This window comes from Bombus huntii, chromosome 1 (genome assembly GCF_024542735.1).
Source record: "Bombus huntii isolate Logan2020A chromosome 1, iyBomHunt1.1, whole genome shotgun sequence".
In the NCBI taxonomy this organism is placed as follows: Eukaryota; Metazoa; Arthropoda; class Insecta; order Hymenoptera; family Apidae; genus Bombus; species Bombus huntii.
This window is the reverse complement of record NC_066238.1, coordinates 13,068,564-13,094,818: the sequence shown is the minus strand read 5'-3', so window position 1 is coordinate 13,094,818 and position 26,255 is coordinate 13,068,564. Positions and strand designations below refer to the sequence as shown.

General features: G+C 37.6%; 1 long non-coding RNA gene across 1 annotated transcript in view; it reads left to right on the top strand.

Moving 5' to 3' along the window:
- The first annotated feature begins 13,020 nt into the window (after positions 1–13,020).
- The window catches only part of LOC126868156 (uncharacterized), a 175,680-nt gene continuing 162,445 nt past the window's right edge, over positions 13,021–26,255 (top strand). Inside the window, exon 1 of the long non-coding RNA XR_007690540.1 lies at positions 13,021–13,213. This is a non-coding gene — a long non-coding RNA (uncharacterized LOC126868156). The remainder of the gene's footprint in view (positions 13,214–26,255) is intronic.

Here is a 26,255-nt window from a genome sequence, read left to right as displayed (position 1 = left end):
CCTAGCTGATAATGTAGTTATCACTAAACTGCGTCATTGATGCCAAGAGTCTTTGTTGACATCTGGCAAATATTTTCGACTCAGAAGAATGCAAATTTCAGAGAACGGCATAGTTTGTTACAGCGTTGGACGTGTCAAATTTTGTGCTTGGAAACTACGATTTGCGGACAGCATTGATTGTCTGTTACCATTTGAAGAAAACTGCTGCAGAATACGTTCTATCGTTATACCATATATCGTATTACGTTATAACGTTATACCATATAACGTTATACTATATAACGTACTACGATATAACGTTATGCCGTATAACGTTATACTATATAACGTAATACGTTATAACGTTATACCATATATCGTAATGTTATGTAACGTAATACGTTATAACTTTATACCATACAATGTTATGTTGTATGACGTAATACTTTAATGCGTTTTATGCGTTATACTTTATTATATAAAGTAGTACGTTATAATGTTATACCATATAATGTAATACGTGATAACGTTATACCATATAACGTAATACCATGTAACGCAATACGTTATAAAGTTATACCATATAATGTAATACGTGATAACGTTATACCATATAACATAATACCTTATAACGTAATACGTTATAACCTTATACCTTATAGCGTTATGTTATATATCGTAATACGTTATAACGTTATACCATATAACGTAATGCGTTATAGCGTTATACCACATAACGTTATACTATATAACGTGATACCATATAACGTTATACCATATAACGTTATTTATATTAACATAACGTTATTTCGAGGTATTTGAATCTAACTGTTACTTAGTTGCAAGTTTATGACGTTATTACTCAATTTGAAACAATAATAGAATGCGTTAAAAATTCATTTGAAAGAGGAGAATAATTTGATGTATCGGGTTCTTTTAAAAGAATCAATGGCCTCTTTTGACGCACTCCTGTGCACAATATAACTGCAAGATTCAGTGGAATAGAAGGATAGATTTTTATATCTCGTTCCAAGTCAGATAAGTATCATTGTACAGAATGGGCTCAGAATTCGACATAGTCAAGGCACACCCCACGGTGTCCCACGATGTCCCACGGTGTCCCACGGCATCCAACGGCGTCCCACGGCGTCCCACGGCGTCCCACGGCGTCCCACGGCGTCCCACGGCGTCACGCGGTGTCCCGCGGTGTCCCGCGGTGTCCCACGGTGTCCAACGGTGTCCCACGGTGTCCATCGATGTCTCACGGTGCAGTCCAGTCTAGATCATCCAAAATTCTCTTAGAGACTTTTGGTGATGCAAACTGGACTGTTGCGTAGTTCTTGGCTTGGTATCGTTTTCCAAAGATTAATGAACTGATTAATTTTTGGAAAACGATGTCAATTACCAGGTCTCACCACGAGGAGGTGACTACGCCCGAGACCCGCCCATGAGTTATTCAACATTATGCATCGGTCTCGACATTCAACCTGTTGGCAGAATGTCGAGTTTTGACTCTACTTAACCATGGGCCTGCGTATGGAAATAGTTGTTTCGTAGCCTAACTGCGAAACACATATCTCCAACGCAGCGCTTACATGAATCTTTACAAACGTAGAACAAAGCCTACGTAACGCAACATCCATCTCCCACACAACGATTACATCGATCAGTACAAATATCGTACAATAATTCGCATCCCTACTGGCATCATTCGGTATCAAACACACATTTATCTAACTTGGAATGAAAGGAAGAAAATGTAGCTACTGACACTGTATATACCATTTCGTGTCTCGCAGAAGGGACATACGAGTCGCTGTACTAAACTAGTTATCGTTCTATTTTTGCGACACTGTAAGATATTAAAGATACTGAAAAGTTATAAACTCTAACGTGATCTCAGTAAGTATCCCTTAAAAATGGGCAAACAAGAAAATGCCCGATGAATCAGATGATAAAGGAAAAAATCGCGGCGCGCCCGAAACGAACGAGATCGCGATCTCTCGAAAGAACTAACAAACCTACACGACGTACCCTCGTACACGAGATAACCCCGAGGTTCAGCGGAAAGCCCAAGAATTGACCGTAACTCGATTCCTGTTTCGCCGTTCGAAACTTACACGAGTCGCGGTCGATGGCGCCGACCGATGATGCTAGTGATCCACGGGTAATTCAGCCGTGGATCCAGCACATAGGCCAGCAACTTAACACACTCCAACTGAACATGTGGAACCCGGGGATGGACCGCTGAACAGGATTACGAAGGCAAGAGGCCTCAACTGAACAGTGGGGTCCACTCACGGGGAGGGACCGCTGAACAGGATTACGAAGGCATTGACCTCAACTGAACAGTGGGGTCCACTCCCGCGGGCCCGAACAGAATTACGGAGGACGTGAAATTGCAGGTCCCTGACCGAGTACCAAAGTACCAATCGGACAGGACTGCAGATACACGACTGAATCCCCAACAGATTCGCCAGCATCACCGGCGCGACGACAACTCCCGCGATACGATGCGAACGTCGAGCAGTCGTCGAGCAGTCACCAGGACAGAGGTGTCCTTGGGGCGACTTACGAATCCAAAGAGTTGTCCAGTGCACGTTGACCCGCACGTACGCGGAATACGCGCGAGCGAGTACGTCACGCTACGGTTTGAAAGAACTGAGTGATAGCGAACCGATAAATCGCGAGTACAATAAGTACTGTGTGGTAAGCGAGTGAAGGGAGACGAGATTTTTCTTTTTTTCGTTCTAAGGTGGATAAATGTCGTTGTACAGAATGAGCTCACAATGCACTTAACATAGGTATCTACCTTACGATTAATTAAGACTAAAACGTACGCATCCCACGATGTCCAACGGTGTCCCACGGTGTCCCACGATGTCCCACGGCGTCCCACGATGTCCAACGGTGTCCAACGTTGTCCAACGTTGTCCAACGGTGTCCAACGGTGTCCAACGGTGTCCAACGTTGTCCAACGGTGTCCAACGTTGTCCAACGACGTCCAACGACGTCCAACGACGTCCAACGACGTCCAACGACGTCCAACGACGTCCAACGACGTCCAACGACGTCCAACGACGTCCAACGACGTCCAACGACGTCCAACGATGTCCAACGATGTCCAACGATGTCCAACGACGTCCAACGATGTCCAACGATGTCCAACGATGTCCAACGATGTCCAACGGTGTCCAACGCTGTCCAACGATGTCCCACGTTGCAGTCCAGTCTAGATCATCCAAAATTCTGTTGGATGCTTTTGGAGACCCAAACTGGACCGACGGTATCCCACGGTGTCCCACGGTGCAGTCCAGTCTAGATCATCCAAAATTCTGTTGGAGGCTTTTGGAGACCCAAACTGGACCGACGGTATCCCACGGTGTCCCACGTTGCAGTCCAGTCTAGATCATCCAAAATTCTGTTGGAGGCTTTTGGAGACCCAAACTGGACCGACGGTATCCCACGGTGTCCCACGGTGCAGTCCAGTCTAGATCATCCAAAATTCTGTTGGAGGCTTTTGGAGACCCAAACTGGACCGACGGTATCCCACGGTGTCCCACGTTGCAGTCCAGTCTAGATCATCCAAAATTCTGTTGGAGGTTTTTGGAGACCCAAACTGGACCGACGGTATCCCACGGTGTCCCACGGTGAAGTCCAGTCTAGATCATCCAAAATTCTGTTGGAGGCTTTTGGAGACCCAAACTGGACCGACGGTATCCCACGGTGTCCCACGGTGAAGTCCAGTCTAGATCATCCAAAATTCTGTTGGAGGCTTTTGGAGACCCAAACTGGACCGACGGTATCCCACGGTGTCCCACGGTGCAGTCCAGTTTAGATCATCCAAAATTCTGTTGGAGGCTTTTGGAGACCCAAACTGGACCGACGGTATCCCACGGTGTCCCACGGTGCAGTTCAGTTTAGATCATCCAAAATTCTGTTGGAGGCTTTTGGAGACCCAAACTGGACCGACGGTATCCCACGGTGTCCCACGGTGCAGTCCAGTCTAGATCATCCAAAATTCTTTTGGCGGCATTTGGAGATCCAAACTGGACTGGTGCGTAGTTCTTAGCTTGGCATCGTTTTCCAAAGATTAATCAACTGATTAATTTTTGGAAAAGGATGCCAATTACCAGGTCTCACCACGAGGAGGTGACTACGCACGAGACCCGCCCATGAGTTATTTAACATTATGCATCGGTCTCGACATTCAACCTACTGGCAAGAATGTCGAGTTCTGACTCTACTTCATGGGCCTGCGTAAAGAGATAGTTATTTCGTAGCCTAACCGCGAAACACCTATCTCCTACGCAGCAGTTACACGAATCTTTACAAACGTAAAACGACGCAATATCTATCTCCCACGCAACGCAACACTCATCTCCCATACAACGCTTACATCGATCAGTACAAACATCGTACAATAATTCGCAACCCTATCCGCAACATTCCGTATCAAAGACACATTTGTCTAACTTGGAACGAAAGAAAAAAAAGGGGGCTACTACGGAAAAGGAGCCCCAACAATCAGACGATGAAAGAAAAACCGCGGCGCGCTCGGAACGAACGAAATCACGATCTCTCGAAAGAACTAACAAACCTACATAACGTACCCCCGTGCACCGGATAACCCTAAGGTTCAGCGGAAAGCCCAAGCATTGACCTTCGCCCGATTCCTGTCACGTCGTCTGGATCTTATCACGGTCGATGGCACCAACCGATGATACTAGCGATCCAGCAAATAGGCCTGCGATTTAACACACTCCAACTGAACAAATGAAGGCCCGGGGAGGGACCGCTGAACAGGATTACGAAGGCAAGGCCCCAACTGAACAGTGGGGCCCACCCCCGCGGGTTCGTCACTTGAACAGGATTACGGAGGACGTGAAATGCAGGTTTCTGCCCGAGTACCGAAGTACCAATCGGACAGTATTGCGGATCGCAGGTATCACCAGTGCGATGACAACTCCCGTGATTCGAGGCAAACGACGAGCAGTCGTCGAGTAGTCATCAAGACAGAGGTGTGCTTGGGGCGACTTACGAATCCAAAGAGTTGTCCAGTGCACGTTGACCCGCACGTACCCGGAATACGCGCGAGCGAGTACGTCACGCTACGGTTTGAAAGAACTGAGCGACCGTGAACCGATAAATCGTGGGAACAATTTTTCCAATGTGGTAAGCGAGGGCATCACGAGAGACGAGATTTTTATTTTTCATTCCAAGATAGATAAGTATCTTTGTACAGAATGAGCTTACAATGCACATAACATAGGTATCTATCTTAAGATTAATTAAGGCTAAAACGCTCGCATCCCACGGTGTCCCGCGATGTCCCATGGTGTCCCACGATGTCCCACGATGTCCCACGGCGCCCCCGCGGGGGGGTCTTAGTCCGGTCTAGATCACCAAAACTATTTTGGATGATCAAGACCAGACTATATTGAAGTAGTTTTTAGCTTGATATCGTTTCTCAAATAATAATACTAATATTCAAAATAGTACTTGGTTTATTATTATTTGGGAAACGATACCAATTACCGGGACCCACCACGAGGAGGTAACTACGCTCGGGTCCCATTTACATAAAGAGTTTTTAAGCATTGGGAGCAGAGATGTAAAATTATTTTATAATAAAGCGACATTGTAGCGGCGATATTGTTTTGCCCGGAGTGTATTTGTTCTTACATTACTTGTAATCTAACGGTCTTGATACTCCGAGGCAAAACAACAACATGATTTGAAATGTCCTCTGACTCATGTGCAGCTACAGATAAGATGTTGTCTTCAATTAAATTGCACTTGCTTCCTTGATTCCATGAATATGGTGTTATTTCCTTGGTTTTGAGCAAACATGGAAAATTACATCTTAAAATTACACTCTGTGTTACCACTGGTTTTATACGAAACAGTGAAACGAGAAATTAAATACTGTATTTAAAATTAAAAAATAATGCTATATAGAAACAAAATAGCACTTCAGGGGCTTGAAAGATTTCGTTAATAAAATAAAACAGAATAAATCATTAATTCACTCACTATGAATTGATGGTATTGATTTAAATCAATGTAGAGTTACTTCCGATTAACGGTACAACTGTTATAAATTAAGAGCATAATTACTTTGAATTAATGGGAGAATATGGTTATACATTATTGGTATAGTTGTTAAGAATTGATCGAGTAATTGTTTTAGATTAATGGCTCAAATGTTACAAATTAATGGCTTAAATGTTATAAATTAATAGTTTAAATGTTATAAATTAATGGCTAAATGTAAAAAATAACAGTTTAAAAGTTACAAATTTATGGCCTAGACGTTATAAATTAATAGCTTGAATGTTATAAATTAATAGTTTAAATGTTGTAAATTAATAGCTTAAATGTTATAAATTAATAGTTTAAATGTTATAAATTAATGGCTAAATGTATAAAATAACAATTTAAAGATTACAAATTAATGGCTTAAATGTTATAAATTAATAGCTTAAATGTTATAAATTAATAGCATAAATGTATAAAATAACAGTTCAAATATTGTAAATTAGTGGCTTAGATGTTGTAAATTAATAGCTTAAATGTATAAAATAACAGTTTAAATGTTGTAAATTAATGGCTTGAATGTTATAAATTAATAGCTTAAATGTTATAAATTAATGGCTTAAATGTTATAAATTAATAGCTTAAGTGTTGTAAATTAATGGTTTAGACGTTATAAATTACTGGTTGCAATGTTGTTATTAGATATTTTTTTTATTTACCTTATATTTATGTTCTTCTTCGATGATCTTCTTCGATGTTCACTCTCCGGAATTTCAGGCAGAAAAGAGCTCGCGCGCGACTTTCGTGTTCCTTATATACCTTGACAAGGTGACGAGATGTCAATCAAACGGTAACGATCTTTTGACATAGCAAAGGACGGTTTTTTCATTATGACAAAATCAAATTGAACAATTTCTTAATTTTATCGTAAATTGGCGCCTTCAACGATTTAATACGATATCCATTTTTATCATTTTAATAGTTTCTACAAGCTAACACTAAATTCACGCTTCTTTAATACTACTGTTCTACTATCAATTAATTTGAACAAAAAGGGAAAAAAAGCCTAATGGCAATCGATGACGTTACTGTGAAATAAGTTAAGGTATTAAATAATCAGACAGATAAAATTCATATTAAGCATTATATTATATTATTGATATTCGTTCATTTACTCGTTTTAATCACAAAATAAAATGTTCCTTTTTCTTGAATAAAACCTACATCACTGTATGCGATATTTACAATTTTTATTTAATACATACTTAAAAGTCGGGTTCTTTTTTAATTCCTGACAAGTTAAACAAGTAAATTTACTTATTATAGTTGTAACATAAAATGGCTCTTTTTTCTTCAATAGCGTTTGCATCGATGTACGATTACGTTATAACGTAATACCATATAACGTTAAATTGTATAACGTAATATCATATATCGTTAAACTATATAACGTAATACCATATAACGTAATACGTAATAATGTAATACTATCTATCGTTATACTATATAACGTTATACTATGTAACGTTATACTATATAACGTTGTACTATATAACGTGACATCATATAACGTTGTGTTATATAACGTTATACCATACAACGTATTACGTTATGATGTTATACCATATAATGTTATGTTATGTAATACGTTGTAACGTAATACAATATAACGTAGTACGTAATAATGTTATAATTTATATCGTAACACGTAATAACGTTATACTGTATAACGTAATATGTTATAACGTTACACCATATAACGTATTACGTTATATCGTTGTACCATATAACGTGATACTATATGATGTATTAGGTATTAACGTTGTACTATATAGCGTAATATTATACTATATAACATAATACCTTATAACGGTATACGTTATACTATATAACGTACTGCGTTATCACATTAGACTACATAACGTTATTCTACATATCGTAATACGTTATAACGTTAAACTATATAACGATATACTATACAGGGTTGGTGGTAACTGGTGGTACAAGCGGAAAGGGGGTGATTCTACGCGAAAAGAGAAGTCGAAAATATAGAATTATAATCTTTTTTTAAATTTTTCTTTTTTTTTTAATTTTTCCATCAAGACAACGATCTACAGTGAGATCCGTTTTAATTTACCACACGCGTACCGAGCCTAAATTCAAAGTCGATTTTCTCGAAAACAAAACCTCAAGCGAAAAATTTTTGTTCTATATTTTCGACTTCTTTTTTCGCGTAGAATCACCCCCTTTCCCCCTGTACCACCATTTACCAATAAACCTGTATATCTACGGAATAAATATATAGGAAGTTAATTAATGCAAAGGTATAATAACAAAGAGAAAGTTGCATCTATTGTTCTATCATTCCATTGTTCAATGATTAATCAAAATTCGACGAGTACGGGGGTTCGACCGATTTTAGGTTATGCAACCACGACCTTGGATTACTCGGCGTTTCGCCGGCCGTGAAACGATTTATCCTGGTGATCTGTCGCTGACACGCGCCAATCATCGGCTCTCGTTACTGCTCCGGCTGTTGGCGCGTTTCGATCGCTGTTTTTTTCAAAAGAATCACTCTTTCGAACGACAGGGGTGGAAAAACTCACGTTGCGCCCAGGATACGGTTCCACTGGTTTAACGAGGAAACGATTTAATCGAGGTAAAGAAAGATCCACCGATGACGATCGGATGATGTTGGCAAGAAAAAATTCTGTTTCTGTTAAATATAAAGTGGAATAGATGGTCGGTTTATTTAATATCAAAGTGAGAATATTTCACTTAAAATTCCTCGTATCCTTAACTGTCTGACGTATAAGTCTGATACTACTCGAACTTCTGCGCACCGCGATTAACTACTTCACTTTTTAATTAAGTTTCTATACTTTTAATTAAGCAATTAAATTGTATACAAAATTCACAATCTTTATAAAGTGCTTTAATAATTACAAACTTGTAAAAAAATTCAACTATGATCGAGTTGTAACAAAACGGATTTCAGACTCGCGCGTAGTACAAGTAGAATATGACAGTTCTTATCGGACAGACATTAGCTGGTTGTTACTTGTTTCTAAGAATTCTTCGCACAATCTAGAATCAAATATACGGAAACGCGATTCTTTAAATTAGATCTGTATATCGATCGCAATAACCAACACGTTGAAGTGTAGCAAATCTATGGACGGGACTGGAGAAACAATTTGGCCGCGGTCGCCGCGTTACATAACATTTGCGTGGTAATGCGATATTGATTGGAGACAGCTCGCTAGCACGAATATTATTATCCGGCAGGTAACAACAGACTCCACCGCTGAATCGAGCGTCGGTCTCGAACCGGAAGTAATCTTCGTTTTAACAGGCCACTCAGTAATGTTGTCAGCCGTCTACCAATGGAATGCACGCTATAAGACTAAAGAAGCAAAACGAAGCTTACACGGAACTTAATTAGATGCGGGATGCAAATTAGAATGAAACTGCGAACAAACCAGATTACACGATAATACGAAATTTTCTACATATTTATGTAAAATTTTATAACATAGAAATAGGTTAGCTACTGTCAATGCTATTTATTATCGTATATAGCATATAATTAATATTGATGGTTTATTAGCATAATTTCAACGAAAATTCACTAATAAATATATTAAAATACAAATAGATACTGTTCGACGTTACTTGCTGTATTCGAGAATTTATAAAATTTCAAGCAAAAACAATTGAAGTGGCGACCATTGTAATAAGACTGTGGATATTGATGAAAGTTTATATTTTAATAAACGCGAGCGAAGAAATAGAATTTAGATGAAAAATAAAGACGAGCATTCCACTTTGAATATTTTACATATTTAATATGTCCTTCCGTTGGCTAATTATAGGACAAAATGCATTTCACTTGTATCAAGATGTCCGAAAAATTTTTTTGGTATTATAAGGAAATAATAGACGTACAATGCTTTTTGTTTTATATACAGGGTGGTTGGTAACTGGTGGTACAAGCGGAAAGGGGGTGATTCTACGCGAAAAGGGAAGTCGAAAATATAGAATTATAATTTTTTTTTTAATTTTTGTTTTCGTGAAAATCGACTTTGAATTTTCGCTCGGTACGCGTGCGGTACGTTATAACGGATCTCACTGTAGATCGTTGTCTCGATGGAAAAATTAAAAAAAATAATCAAAAAAAATTTTTTGTTCTATATTTTCGACTTCTTTTTTTTTGCGTAGAATTACCCCCTTTCCGCTTGTACCTCCAGTTACCAACCACCCTGTATATCCTCATTGTTCGGCAACGAGCTTTTTCTCAAACTGTTTTATCGTATTAATGCATTTGCATAATGGCCCTACTTAAGAGAACAGTTGAAGGCATCAGCGGCGTTCAACTGACGACTGGTCCCTATCACTGCGCGCGGTCGGTCGTAGGTGCAGTAAATGACATCCGAATTCTTCATGGAGTTCATCGAAAATTTACTGTTCAAAACGATTGGTAGACAATGTTACTTCGCAAACATCGTATCTTACATTCTTTATAACAGAGGAAAAAGGTAAAAGTTATTTACTTAAAAAAAAAAATTATTTAGACTAAAATGGAAATAAAAAATATTAGTCACAGCGCGCGTAGTAATCCGCGCTTGGTGATAGAAGACTGTCGCAGCGCGCACTTAGATGCAAATGGGTTAAATATTAAAGGAAGCATACGCCTAAGAGTGAACATGCATTGAAAACAAGGCAAAATAAGAAGCAAGCCAAAACAAAGCACCCGCAAACGTCACGGGGTGCCCTGTAGCATCCACGAAACATTCGCTCCAACCTCCTAAACAACCGCCGGAAGAAGAAAAGGACTTTCTTCTCACCTATCTCAAAGTGAGAAGAAAGAAAATCCACTTCGAGCAACTTCCGGCTCAAAGAAGCATACGGCTTAAAAAGAAGACGGCGACAAACGGTACGAGTAAAAACAAAAGGAAAACCAACCAACGAAATCATAGGAAAAAAGAAAGAAGGAAAAAAGAAGAGGAGAAAGCATCATACAGCCTGCAGCAGAAAACAGAATAAAGAGAATGCCACTGCACACACGATTCACGCGGCCGATGCAACCCCGTCACCTAAAATACACGCTCCAAGGACCAATACGTTTATCTACGCGTTTCACTTATACATTCATATATATATATATATATATATATATATATATATGTATGTATATATATATATACATATATATGTGAATGTATAAGTATATAATATATATATATATATACATATATATGTGAATGTATAAGTATATAATATATATATATATATACATATATATGTGAATGTATAAGTATATAATATATATAATGTATAAGTATATATATATGTATATCATCGACACAGGTTCCTGAAATTGTTCGAATACTCGCAGATATCTTTCATGAATATATTATGCGTGTTATATGAATCATTTTGAAATTCGATTAGATTGTTATGAGACTCGACTATCGCAATTACATTGGTAGAGATTGATAGAAATTGGGAAATTTATATAAAAATCTCAAGATATTTGGTGCATGCGTATAGAGTTCCCAGAGATTATGAAAGTATTTGAACAGTCATAATTATCCATTCTATTAATAAACTTCGACGTTCAATGGGACTGTATGTCACCTTTAACTGATAATTTGGATACTTTGGTCTCTTTCAAGTCTCGTTGAGTTATTGATATATCAGTAGCTATAATGCTTTATAATTATGTAGCATATAATTATTAATAATACGTTACAGTAACATTAAATTAATAATACAATAATATTAAGGTATTGTTAATATCCGATACCGATGGTATTCACCGTGTAAAATATCGAATACAAAAAGATCGAGTATTTCGAAATCGAGTAAATCGAATTTAAATTGTTGTACTGTTTAAGTGCCATTCGTGGTACAGAGATACTATACTTCAAGTTAACGATTATTATACACGTTTAAGATCGCTATATACTAATCCTTTATACCGATTTCACTAATTTCCTACTATACGCCTGCACCATCAGATCGCTCTCAAACCTAACCGACATTACCATAACGCATAAACGTGTCTCGTTGCGATGTCGTACAATTACCATACATCTTGTCTAACACGTACGATACGAACATGAAAATTTTCTATTTCTAAGTAATCAAACGCTGCACACACATATAGCAAAAAATGGTGGGAGACACACGGACGATCGTGTCCTTCCACCACAGAAAACGTGGCACTCGGACAGATAGGCAGGCGCGGCCACACAGGCGCGTACGCTACGTACACACGCGAAACTAGCATAACGGGCAGCCCACCCTCTCGTTGCAGCGAGGGTGGATTCCATGGCCCATGCGCGCACGCCGCGCCAGCACGCAGCCCACTAGCAGCCGCGGCGATCGCGGAGGTTCGAGGCTACGTCTGAGGGTGACACCCTGCAGTCTGACGCGGGACTTCGACCCTCGTGCTTCGCTCGGGGATGGAATAACCGCGGAGTCCCCGTCTCGCGGAATTCAGTCGCGTCGACGACGTCGAACGTGCTTTTCGCCGGCAGCGCTCTGAAAAGCAAATTCAGAAACAAATAATAGAAGAAGGGATAAGAATTTTGACATTTCGTATATACTGTATGGTGAAATTTGTCCGTGGATCGAGACGAGAATTTCTATATTTCGTAGTCATAGTGAAATTTCTCCAGCTATACGTTGCTACCGTAATTGCATTCGAAAACTCAGATATCTGGTACATTATAGTGAAATTTCTTTATAGAAGCTCAAGAAAGGGCAATAACTTTTATATTTCCTACGTTATAGTGAAATTTCGACACATTAGTACGTAACGATTACTTTAAAAATTCCGCTTTCCGTGCTGGAATTTCTTCATAGAACAACAACCCCGGGACGAGAATTTTCATTACGTTTGATACTTTTTACAGTGACATTTCCCCGCTAGTAGATTGCCTCGATAATTGTAAATTCTACTGAATCGAAGGACCTACGTATTGAAAATTCGTAATCTATAAAGTTAAAAGGAAAGTAATTTTGTCGGGTATTTTGCAATAGAATCGTATAAGGGGAGGAAGTGGTTGGTTGGAACAGTTCGCGAGTGTTTCCTACGGCAAGAGGAGAGAAAAAGGCAGAGAAAAGAACACGTTACCTGGCAGCGTGGCGAAGAGAAAGGGAAGAGAGCTGGCAGAGCGAGTAACCGGTAAGTCGATTACTTCGTGGTCGGTGATCAAACGTAGCTTTCATCGCCGTCGCTGTGGCAGTGACTATGGCACGCTTATAGCCGAGTTAGTTCAAAGTCAAAGATTCTTGAAAATCGTCGATCGGCGTCGATCTATCGACGTTTGACGCGCCGTCGACTGCCAAGCATTTTTCCCCCACTTTCTTTCTCTTTACTCCCTTCTTTCTGTCCTTTTCTACTATTTTTACAGTGTAAGTGGCTCAATTAATAGGAATTCATTCTTCGAATATTTTTTCTCGCGTTTATATATTTTTTTAGTAGAACTTATCCGCTGAAAGATAAACGTAGTTTCCGCACGATCCAATTTCTGCGAGGAATAGCAGAGTGTAAGTTAATTGCGCGGTCTTCGTAAGTAGTTCGATTGATAGGATTTTAATCGTTCGAATATTTTTCAGTATATATATTTTCAGTAGAATTTATTTAATGAAAGATAAACGTAGTTTCCGTGCGATCAAATTTCTGCGAAATACAGAATAGTTAAAGTTACTTTTATGATATTCGCAAGTGGCTCGATTGATAGCAACTAATTGTTGGAATATTTCTTTCCGTCTGTGTATTTAGCAGAATTTGCCCGATAAAAGATAAACATGGTTTTCACACCATCAAATTTCTGAAAAAGAAAGAACGAACGTTTCCCGCAAGAGCATTAAATCTGCCAATTTCGTGTATTTAAAGCGGATCGTTCGTTTCGTTTCGTATGATGGGACATAGAAAGCAGATACAAATATGTCGATTGCAGTCTCCGCTGCGAAAATACCAAAGAAATATTCTCCTCTCCGCTGTCTTTTCTATTCTCTCGATATATTTTCTATGTAAAATATACGAAAGACGTTTCCTTTCTCGAGCCATAGGATTATTCTTCCAGCTATTATAATAAAAATATCTTCCGAAACACATTATCGAAAATTTCTCGATGCCATCGTTCGTTTCACAAATGAAAAAGTACTCGAATATCCAGAAGAAACGAGAAAAGAAGCATCTATTCAGTTCAAATCCATTTTCCAGTCCACAATTCAGCCCTCGTGTTCGAAGAAACAGCGGAGAGGATGAGATGCTTTATTCCTTTTTCTGAATGGCGAAAATACGCCAGGCTGTTCTTCAAGCTTTCTTTCCACTCTATCGGAAGTCAGGAAGCAACGGAAAAGCATATAGAATAGACGAAAAAAAAAAGAAGAAAAAACAGGAAAAAAAAGGGACGAAACGAAACGAGAAGACACCGGCTCTTACCGTTCAATGAAAATATTATTTAGATATGCTTTTCGTTCCGTAAATTCTTTGCAGTCGATCCTTCGCCTCTATGGGACGGCTTAAAAAGACTGTTCCTCGCGAATAGATTTAAAGGAGGGTCGCGTACGAGCCAAACGGATTGGGGAGAATATCCGATTGGAGGAAAAACTTGGCTGGAAAACCACTTATCTGCAAACGCGCTGCGAAATTGAATAACAATACGCAATTTTAGATTCGCAGAGTATTGGTAAAATTACGGTTAGAAAAGGGATTTAAGATTTCGCTTGGTTAGGTAAGAGAATGGATAGCAAGCGGATAAGCTGAGCGGTAAGTAGGTTGTGGATTTTTGTGCGTTTATAGGAAATTAGAGAGTGTCAAATTGCACAGAATGTAAAATTGAACAGATGAAAAGGTATACGATATATCCAAAATATATAACATTTTTCTTTCTATAATACGTGGTAAATAAAGCGATTTTCTACCTTTCTAATTGTATTTTCAAACACGTGAATTTGATTTTAAAAAGTGCGGTCTGTCAGATACCAGGATTTTTTATTTTTCAGGTGATAAGTTAGAAAGTGTAATAGAAATTGAAAAGATTTTCTATTTCGTTATTTATCTTTCTTTCTGATTGCTATTCCTATTCCATAGCATTTTATTCCGTTTCTTGCTTCTGCAACTCTGTGTGCGCTAACAAATTTTATATTTATAGACGAATGAACGAATAAACAGACGAAATATGGTGAGATTTGAAGCAAAGATAATTGGACTGATATATTGTACCGCAATTTTTGTGTATTCAACCTCGTCAAAGCTTTGACGTTTACTTAAAGAGACAAAATTTCACTCTCTCACGCGTTTATTTTATTAAAAATTCATTCACCACGGCGTAAATTAAACTTCAGAATACACGATCAAACAATTCACAGTGCCTCCAAACGTTCACGTTGTAATCTTATCTCGCTCACTCGCTATGCTTATTTCGACAGTCTGCTTTAACCTCGTCCAGTGATTTCTTACATAAATATCGTAACATTTCTGCATTTAATTCTTCAAAATTGTACCAAGCTTAATGCAAGTATTAGGTTGTCCGAAAAGTTTCTTTCGTTTTATGAGGAAATAATAGACGCACCTTTTTTGTTTTATATTATTTTGTCGAATTACGTACGGCCCATTTTGTTCTGTTGAGATAAACACCGCGACATTTCACGTTTGTATGAAGGTGCACTATTATAAAAAACACGTTTGCGAAAGAAAGACACTTTCCGGACAACCTAATACAAAAGAAATTACCTGTCTTTCTATTTGGTTTCTCGACATCACCTGATTTCTCGACACCAAACATTAAATTAGCTCTCGAAATACCCAAATTAAGGAATCCATAGCACTTTCAAACTTTCTCATTGAAATCCTCTGCGCTCGCGATTGATGTTTATTTCAACAGTCAACTTCAACCGTCGAGAAACGTTGGTGGCGTCATTTTCGTACGTATTCGAGGCAACGGAAATTCCTTCAAAGGCCACAATTCCCAGACGTAATTTCGTCGGCTATCAGAGCGTCTTAATTCGCGTTACGTAATGGTCGTGGACGGAGGTGGCGATGCGAAAACATTCGAAAGGCAAAGTAGGCGACTCGACTCCTAGTTTCTCCCTGTCGACGCTTTTTTTCGAATTCGATTCCCAAATCGGTCGCGGCTCTACTATTTTTTCCCCTCTCTTCTTTCTTCTCTCCATTTCTCTCTTTCGTCCCCTTTTTTATTCTCATCGAACGCGCACGTCCGCTCGATAAAAGCGGGCCGTTTTTTTGATCAGCTTTCGCGTGGTATTTTGTTGCCTCGACGTTTTGTCTCGGACAATGGTTTTGTTCGGCAACGAACGCGCCCAGTCCGATCGCCAATATATGTATCCACGTGTCAATTTTCGATGGCGGATTCCTTTTGAGTCGTTAGCAAGCATCGATAAGCGTTATTCGGCCCGGCAGCGTTCGGTAAATAGCCCGATGGCTTGTTCCGCGCGGAACGTTTCCCCTGTATATTGTTACAGTTTTTCGCGATTCACCTGTGAATCGTTCGCTTCTTTTTTCTCGTTTTTTTTTTTTTTTTTTTTTTTTTTTTTAGGAAGATATTCTTTCTCTGGTGAAAAATTGCCGCTATAAAATGTGGGGTTTGCCGGTTGACGAAGCGAGCGTAGAGGAGGAATTTTATCTTGTTGTATGGCGAAATTGCGTAATGGGTGCCATTTTATAGCTCTTAACTGTATTTCTGTTTTATCGCAATGGTCTAATGGAGAATTACGCAAGTATTCTTCTCCGAATATTTTTAATTGCAAAAGACTGTAATAAATAATTATATACGTACGAATGAATATATTTGCAGTTAATGTGTTCGTATTGTCGTAGTTTCATCCGAATTCTTACCATCGTCTATTCATATAATATAGTTTTATTATCATAAATATGAACAATTTTAATATAACGAAGAATTTTGGAAGATTTTAGCATTTTTCAATGGTTTTGACAAACATATACGTTTGAATTACGTTGGTGCCACCATGTAGGTTGAATTGAAAAATAAACTAACACACACTAATTTTTTTCTAATTTTCTAACGAATCATTCAGCGGGAAAATTTGCTTATTTCAGTTTTTAAATCACATTTTAAAGTCACATTTTAAAGTTCTATGAAAACATGCTTCTCTTTAAAAGTCGTATATTTCAAACAAAATCTGGCTACTTTATTTCCTTTTTAAATGCATTATGAGATCCATTATGCTCATTCATCAACGATTTTTCGAAAAGAAAAATCTTTTTGCAAAATCCCCTTACTTTTACCATTTTCCGCATAGTGAACGTTTGTTTTAATCCACAACCTATTCATTCAACGTTATATTTCTAGATTCACAATTCATCATCTATTTTCATAAAACCACGCTTCCTTCCAATTTCGTCTGGGAAACTTCTCGCTGCTGATTCATTTCACATCGCTCGTATAGAAAAGTTTATCAGTATGAAATCTCTGACAACTACATTTCCGCTCGTGTATCCTAAACTTCGCGTATTCCATCGAATATTTTCACGTGTGGCTATACGTGGACACCGTCTTCGATTACGATGCAACGACAAAGGGTTGTGTTCATTGAGCAAAGTAGGTTCGATGGGGAGAGGCGGTTCATCGAAGTTGCTTCAAAGGACCGAACTTTGTCGCGTAATTTCAGTCCAAGGTACAGAACCACGTCTTACCCTCTGACGATCCTCCTTGCTAATTTCGCGTGTCCTACGGGCTTGCAATTCCGTGCGCTCGTTCTCTTGTAACGACCACCTGAGTCTGATCATCAGAATCCTTCTTAGAAGTTGTGCAGGTCATTGAAGAATCTTCCTTAGCTTTCAAATCTGAAACTTCAATTACTATCGACAGCTACGATGGTGTGGATCGAATTATTAAATTCTAGAATACTGCATTCTTATTTACTAAATACTAGACGTATTTATTATTAGTAGCGTTTCTAAATTATATCCGAAATATATTTCACCGACGTAATTATGCCATAGGTGTGTTAATATGAACACGTAATCAGGGTCGCAGCCAATTAGCTCGTATTAATGCCATATAATTAATAATTGTACCAGCTATACAGTTAATTGCTTTGCTATATAATCATACAATTAGTAATTATACGTCAAATAATACTGATTGCCCGGCTCTCACCGCGAGGAAGTGCTGCGAATGCAGACCCGCCCTGTCCCAACCACCCTCCTTTCTCGCAAAAAGTCTACAATTTATTCATCGTCAGATAAATACTTCTTTTGGTGTGCGTCTGTACGGTGTTCACAGAGTTTGACAAATAACCGTGGTGATTAGACACTCGAGATGTTAATGACAATGATCTTAGGTTCGATAACGAATCCACGGTCAACGGGGTAACTCTTTGTTAAACGTAGAATATATTTTGAAGCACAAAAGCGTTTGCCGTGACGCTCTTCACGTATACTGCACGTAAAGACGATGTGAAACTCTCCAAGGAGATCACAAGAATAAAAGACTGAAGAAAACTTTCTTCTCCTTACGATCGCGTTCGTTTGTTGTATATTGGTCGGGGGATACCGACAAAATTCCAACCGCCGTTGGTAGACAGTACCGCGTAGCGGCCACATTGTTTCTGCCCGGGGTTTAATTATTAATACAACGTGTGTCCCATAATATGGACACTTCTGAGGCAAAACCACACGTGGCTTGATTTGTCCTCGAGCCCGTGTGCCGCGACAACTATATTTTTTTAAGGAGAACTATACAACTACTCTATACGTCTGTTAGGTAAAAACGTCCATCCCGTGACCGTGGCTACGTTCAGCGACCAGTTGTGTCACCTCGAGCCCAAGCCCACTGTCACAAATCTCGGGCAGACATAATCGGATTGAATCATAAACAACTATTTCTAAGTTTTATTATTTAAGTACAGCTTTGATAAATAGTCTAGACTAAAATATTGAGCATCTTTCCAAAAATTCCAAAAGAAAGGCCCCGATGTCCTTTCATCTCCGACATATATATATGTATATTAAAATTTTCGACTTGTATTATCGTGAAAGTGGAAACTAATTGATTATGATTAATAATTATAGTAATTAATTATGATTAAGAGTTAAAGAAAAAGGACAAGAGAATATGATTCTATATGTGCCATATAGAATTAACTACTACCATAATATATGCATTCTACAATGTCATGCTTTTATTACAATGTCATGCTTTTACTACCATGCCATATTTCTTACTACTATACCAACCTATTACGACTAGCACGACCTTACCTACTTACTTAGATTACCTAGCTATAAATCACATCTACATAAAAATCTAAATGTCTGCTTAGTCTATCTACGTTATAATCTAAATGTAATAAAGAGAAATGGGATGAATATTGTATGGAGTATGAATCCTCTCCGCTTGATGTCACAAGAGACCCTGAAACAAATTGAATCTGCCAAAGGTTAGTAAAATTCTATAAAATACATATAATTATTTCCTGATTGGTGAGGCTCAAACGTTATTTCATAATATTTAGCGTAATATTTTATTTTCTTTACCTCCTTTATTTCTCTCATTCTTTTGAGCCCTTTGCATACATATTTAAAATACCATGAAACGTTCAAATATGCAACTGAAGTGTATTTTCTGTAAACTGTTAAGCCTGAAACAAACTCATTTACTGGATTAGTATTTAAAAAAGAAGAAATCAAGCACCTCTGAAATGAGAATATTTTATACATGAAAAATAAAATACTAATTATCAATTAGATTAAATTACTGTTGATTAAATTTTAACAAGAATAGAGAATCGTTTGTGTCTTTTCAATCAAAACTACAATAGGAAAATTGAAAGCAAGAATTTTAAGTAATTGAATTCTAAGTAATTGAATTTTGTGTAATTGAATTTTAATTGAATTTTGAGCAATTGAATTTTAAGTAATTGAATTTGAACTGAATTAAAAATTGGAAATTTAATCTGAACATTAAGATTAGAGAAAAATCGATTATTTCAAAATCACTTACTTTGTCTTTTAACATTTACTATCTGTTACTTCTTATTCAACATAATGAACCGAAAGATATGCACATAAATCATTTTTTCCAGAATTTTTCTTACAAATGAACGATGATCGCGTATGAAATTCATTTAATGCAAACGAAATTCAAATATTTATCAAATTCTACATTATTGTTAATAGATTGAAAATATCATGATCAGAAAAATTCTAAAGATTATGGTTCTAATAACTAACAATCACTAGTACTGATTCCAATAGTAACAAATTAAGTTTAAACTGACATTTAAAAGAAATTGCTAGATACTTTAAAAAATAATATCAATTTAATGATTTAATAAAAAATATTTCAAGTCTTCGCAGCAACATTAAGCTATTTCATTACAATACTTTGTTGCATAAAAAGTTCTGTATTTTAGTAGTCATGTTAACGTTAACACTAACAAAGAAATATGTCTTATAGCAGTATTTTCAGTAACAAACGCAGTAATAAGGGGCGTTGAAAAAGAACTCACTACACTCAATCGTCTTCCACTTTATATAAGCCCGATTAACAAACCGTGCGTGGAACTCAATATTCTTTTTGTTTCGCAACGCTAATTTATTATTAATATTTATGAAACAGAAAATTCTCAAAATCGAACGCGAGGAGTGCTTTCTTATATCTGCAATATCAATTAATCTATCATTTACGAAAAAAAATAGCAATAAAGTCTAAAAATTCCCGAAATTTGATATGCAACGCTAATAAATATTAATCTACGCAGTCGTATTTAAGCAACACCAATAGCTAATGATCCCAGTGCAACCATTTAAGTGGTTGCTGATGAATGATCACATTTGTACAGCTTTTGTAACTGCATCGAGTGATGCAGAAACAACAGTCGCCGACAAATGCAGTCGAAGGATTTTGGGAATTTTGTACACGCAATTCTACTTAACAAAACGCGACCATTCATTGTCGCAACGCTAGAAATGGAGAGAATAATTAGAAATCGCGATGGAATAATATCGCAACGCTAACTCTTACAGTGAATTCAATGAAAATTACGATTTACTATACGAAAAAGCTGCTTCAAATATTCTGATATTGCAACCTACAATATTATAAAATTAATTGAAATCTAACATTTTTGTAATTTGATTTTAAACAACAGAAAGTAGGGTAAATTCTGATATGTATAATTCTCTAAGAAGGTTTAAAAATTCATAATAAAAATTGTAAAAGACAATCGCGATATTATAATTTGCAACTCTAAAGCAAACACGATTGTCATTTTATCGCAACTCTAATTCAAACCGTGATCATTCTCTCGCGACACTAATAAAAAATCGCGATATTATCTCGCAACTCTAATTCAACCCGTAATTAATCTCTCGCGACACTAATAAGAAAAACCGCGATTTGCCCAATGTGATGATGGGTCAATATATATATATATCGGCCAAAAAAAAAAAAAAAAAAGAAAGAAAACTACTACTACTACAAATACTGAAAGCGAGCATAGTGACAAAGTAGTAACAAGAATGACTTCCCATGCTCTGGATGATCCAGAAGATCCTGCTCGTGCTGGTTTCACCGTCGATTTTTCAAATCAAATTTCCAGAAATATGTTGTTCACTCGAAAACGTGGTTACTCGACCGGAGACTGCACCAACCTGTCCGGCCCTACCTACTCATAATTAATTAACAGACACACCAGAAAGTATACTACCTGTTCTACCTAGCGCTATATTTAAAAAAATGGCAAAACACACCAACACACTCGCTCCACGATTCTCACACAAACGCTCGAGCTTATTACACAACGTGCACACTAATTTACGTACCATTTTCCTGAAATCGACTGACGAAAGCGACCATTGCCCGAAACGTGACAAGACGTGTGTAAAGAAATTATATCGTTAAAATAAATGTAATTAATATCGAGGTGGATAGGTCGTGATACTAGAAAAATCTTAAGATTTATAGCGGATCCTTAAGCTAGTTGAAAATATGCTATGAAGATGTTTCGACATCTGGCAATCATCTTGTCCGAAGGATAGGGTCTTTGTGTAGCAAGCCACGAGACAGAAACCGTTGGAAAGTTTTCTGTCGAGTGCCGCTACGATATTAATTGTTTATATCGTTAAAATAAATGTAATTAATAAATAATTGTAATTGGCAGAAATATTGACAGCGTGGTTACACTTAATCGTGTAGATGATATTGTCACAAATTGTGATTGTATCGATATATAAATTGAATTAATATATATCTAAACATTTTTAAAGTTTCAAGTTTGTAGCGAATGAGAGAAACGACGCAATTCCTCGGCCTAACCGCACACACACACACGCACGCACACACACACAATGTAGAAAATACGTCGTGGACGATACACTAACACATAGTCAGTCGCTGAGAAATTTTTGGTCATCGTGTTCAATGTCTTTCTTCCATTCAAGTAGCGTCTGGACACGTGAATGGGATCCTGAAAATGAGCGCGGAAAGGGTTAAATTTGAAAATCATGATCTAAAAAGATGATTAGTTTGTCTGCATCGTCATTAGACGACAATTGCATCTTCCAAAGCAACGAAATCGCAGGACATCCGATTTCTCCGCTACAAATGCTCATATCTCGTATTTATACTAAAATTCATTGCTTAAGATAAACTATATTTATGCCATACAGGTATATTCGTGTAGATATTTGCCTGTTGCAAATATTTGCACCGAATACTAATATACATATTCATAAGTACCATGAATATATTCTCAAATGTATATGTTTAACCTAACTATTAAAAGGCTCATTATCATAATCGCGATGTGCAAGAAGACCTATCCTCAACTAACAAATAAACATTTAAAAAAATAAATGTTACGACTCTCAGGTATAAAAAATACTCGCGGTTACTATGCTCGCAAAAAATTACAACCGTAATACAACCAGTCACCCGTGTCGATTTCATCCTATGACATGATCGAGTGATCAGAGGAAAAGAAATGTATGCGAAAAAGAAGAACGTTGCCATCGATGCTGCGCTATCCCGGCAAATACCATCAGGAAGACTAACATCAGGCAGAAATAGCTGAAAATCCAATGGTGGGAACAGAGGTTGTAAAAAATCTGTTAAAAAAAGAAACACGATGAGTGGTTGCTGGTTATTTGAAAAGCTGGAGATAATGAAAAATGCCATCATGACATCAAATGCCAATTTATGATTAAATATATATTTTGTAATATTTAAATTTATATGATAAATATTATTGATAACGTTTTCGTATAAGGTGCGGAATACAAATAAAAATTAGAAATAGCCTAAGTTGAGTAGTGCGATGTAAATTCAATGTAATCGTTTGTATGGCTACCTTTGATCTGATGATACCAATTAAGTGACAAGATGACAGTTTTTCTCTAGAATTAAAAAAAAAAAAAATTGTAGCAGTTTCACAGTATTTCGTAAATTAATGAACGAATATCCTGTTGCACGTGGAAAAATAATAGAATTTTAAAGAATTTATAGAGGAAACTTAGTATTATTTGTATTCGTGTAATGACGTGACGTCTGTCATTTTCCACACAGCGGTTTAAAATTAAATACGATGGTCGAAGTATAGTTTTATTGCACGATAATGCACGACTGCATGTGACAAACTACGTAACCAACAACTCTAGAACGAGAATGGTCAGTTTCACCACACACATCGCCTGCATCGTCATACACATCGTTCCTAAAATATCACTCTTTTCAACGACTATAAAATCCGTTGTACAACAATTTGCCAACAAGTTGTCACATAAAAGTTTACACGAGGAATTGATAAATTCCAAGACAAGTAAGAAAATTCCCTTACAGATTTCAAGATAAACAAGCAAAGACGGACAACAAGAATTTCACGTAAATTTTAAATACAAAGCAAAAATGATAAAAACTGCTTGAAACTTAGTGCAATGTTACAAAGAGCAAAACAAGATTCTACGTAGCGCATCGTCTGAAATTCAGAACACAGCAGCGTGATAATGGAAGTACGTAGGTGCAAACTACTTGACCCTGTCTCTGAATTATGGTCGTTGTTTGTGCCGCGATGTATCTCGAATTACTTAGTAACACGCTCGTAAATGTAACAGGGAGATTAATAGGAAAAGTTGAAGTTTTTAGAGGCGAGGCTAGTCACCAACAGAAGTGAATGAAATCCCTCGTCATCGCCATTGCTCCATGAAACAAGACTGTTTGCCATAAAATGATTCTTCATCGCGTTCTTCATAAATTTTCCAAATTCTCTGCAGGAACGAGACCGCGCTCTATAATAAACGCGATTACAAGGTGAACCTTCACCATGGAACATTCTTTGAGGCAACCAAACATTCGACAGCTAAACTCTGTTCTAGAGTTTTCAATAAGGTTTCGCAATTTGCCAACATTTTCCTGGCTGTTCGCGTTTTCTTACCGTTTTCAGGTTACCGATGAGCGGTGTACGCCTATTTGGCCGTAAACAAGGAACCAATTACGCTTAAAACAGGCATGTTCTCGAGCTAAGCCTCGAAACCTGGCAATTTCGCTCGTGAATCGCGTTCTCGCATGTTCTGGTTCTTGCGCGCTCGGCCAACCAGCGAAATAACTCGGCCATGCGATCATTTCGCCAAGAATATCCGGCTTAATGGCAAGATTTATTATATAATAAATATTTACCAAATCCTATAGCGCTGTAAGATAAAATTTATTAAAACCTCTGTCTTTTTGCCTGAATCTTCTTATCTGCTGTATCTGAAAGAAGTTTAAAAATATAATGAATCGTGTCAGAATTGTGGGAATATCGTAAAATGGTAAAGCTTCAAGATAATGTTGCAATGGTAGGTGAATTTTCGGTTGCCAATACAATTTCCAATACAATATTTCCCGTGCATAGAATTTCAATTCGAGCCAAAAACAATCCTCTTATTCTTTATACTTTATGCTTACTGTACTTTAATAAAAATTCATTGATTATTTTCACTCCGTCTGAGTTTTCCTCCATGTGATAGAAATAAACGCACTTCAGATAAATAATCTTATTGTAACCTACCTTAATCTTCACTGTCTCTTATGAGTTAGCGTGACTGGATTACTTAATTTTATAATTCTTCAACATTTATAAACGAGAGGTTACTTATACCTGACGTATCAGGATTGCTCGATTTTATAATTCTCTAATATTAGAAAACAGGGAACGAATTAGCCCTGAAACTGTCATGTTCCCGAACCAAGTTACCTCAGAACCCCCTTAATTTCACTCAGGAATCGTGTTCTCGCGTATTTTGGTCCTGTTCGTTTACTTGCCTGTCCGACCAACGAGCGAAACGTTCCGCGCACGCGAAGTTTTCGTCAAGAGTATCCGGTTTAATCGCTGTTGAAAGATCTTTGTAGCACACAGGGGAGATGTTTCCAGCCGTACAAATCACCGGTATGTAAATTAATACGGTAGCATAAGAAAGGGGGACGCGGAGGGCGAGAGAGAGCGTGGTTCAGCGACGCACGAAAGCGCCATAAACTTTCGCCGTTGCCCCAACTTCCGGTCCGCGAGTCTCACGTGTGCGCGCATGTTTCAAGGTGTCACAAACGCCGCTTAGGTATTTATAGGAAATTTAGTGGCGCCGTGTTCAACGTGTAAGTACTCGCTGATTACCTGCATTATCGGCTCCCATTTACGATTCAAGTGCCACGTAAATTCGACTAAATGCAGCAGTTTTCCTCCTTGGAAGAATTTTGAGAATTTCGAGAGATCGTTTATGTATGTCCGAAGTCGTAACAGGCGGAATTTCTTGGCATAATAATGGGGTTTTATGAATTTAGATTCTATAATGTCGTGTAGGTTTAAAGTTATACTAGTTGTGTGTCTATAGTTGATGGAATTCGTTGCTCTTTTCTTAGCTCGTTATGGGCGGTTGTTTTTGTTTGTTCAAGAATTTGCAAATTTTGTGAGATTATTTATGGTTGCTCGAAGTACTAAGAGGCGAAATGCGTTGGTTTACTAGTGCAATTTTGTAACTTAAGCTTCTATAATGTCACGCAACTTTAAGGTTGTACTACTTGTGTGTATCTATGTGTATTTTATAGGATTGATCGTTTCAGTGATTAGTTTATTATAGGAATTTCGTTATCGTATTTCCTACAGCATTATTTATATTTGATTCGTAAAATCCACGATTAAATCGAAAATATCTCTTGCAAGTTGATTTCAATACTTGGAACGGAGTGTCTGTGCACGAG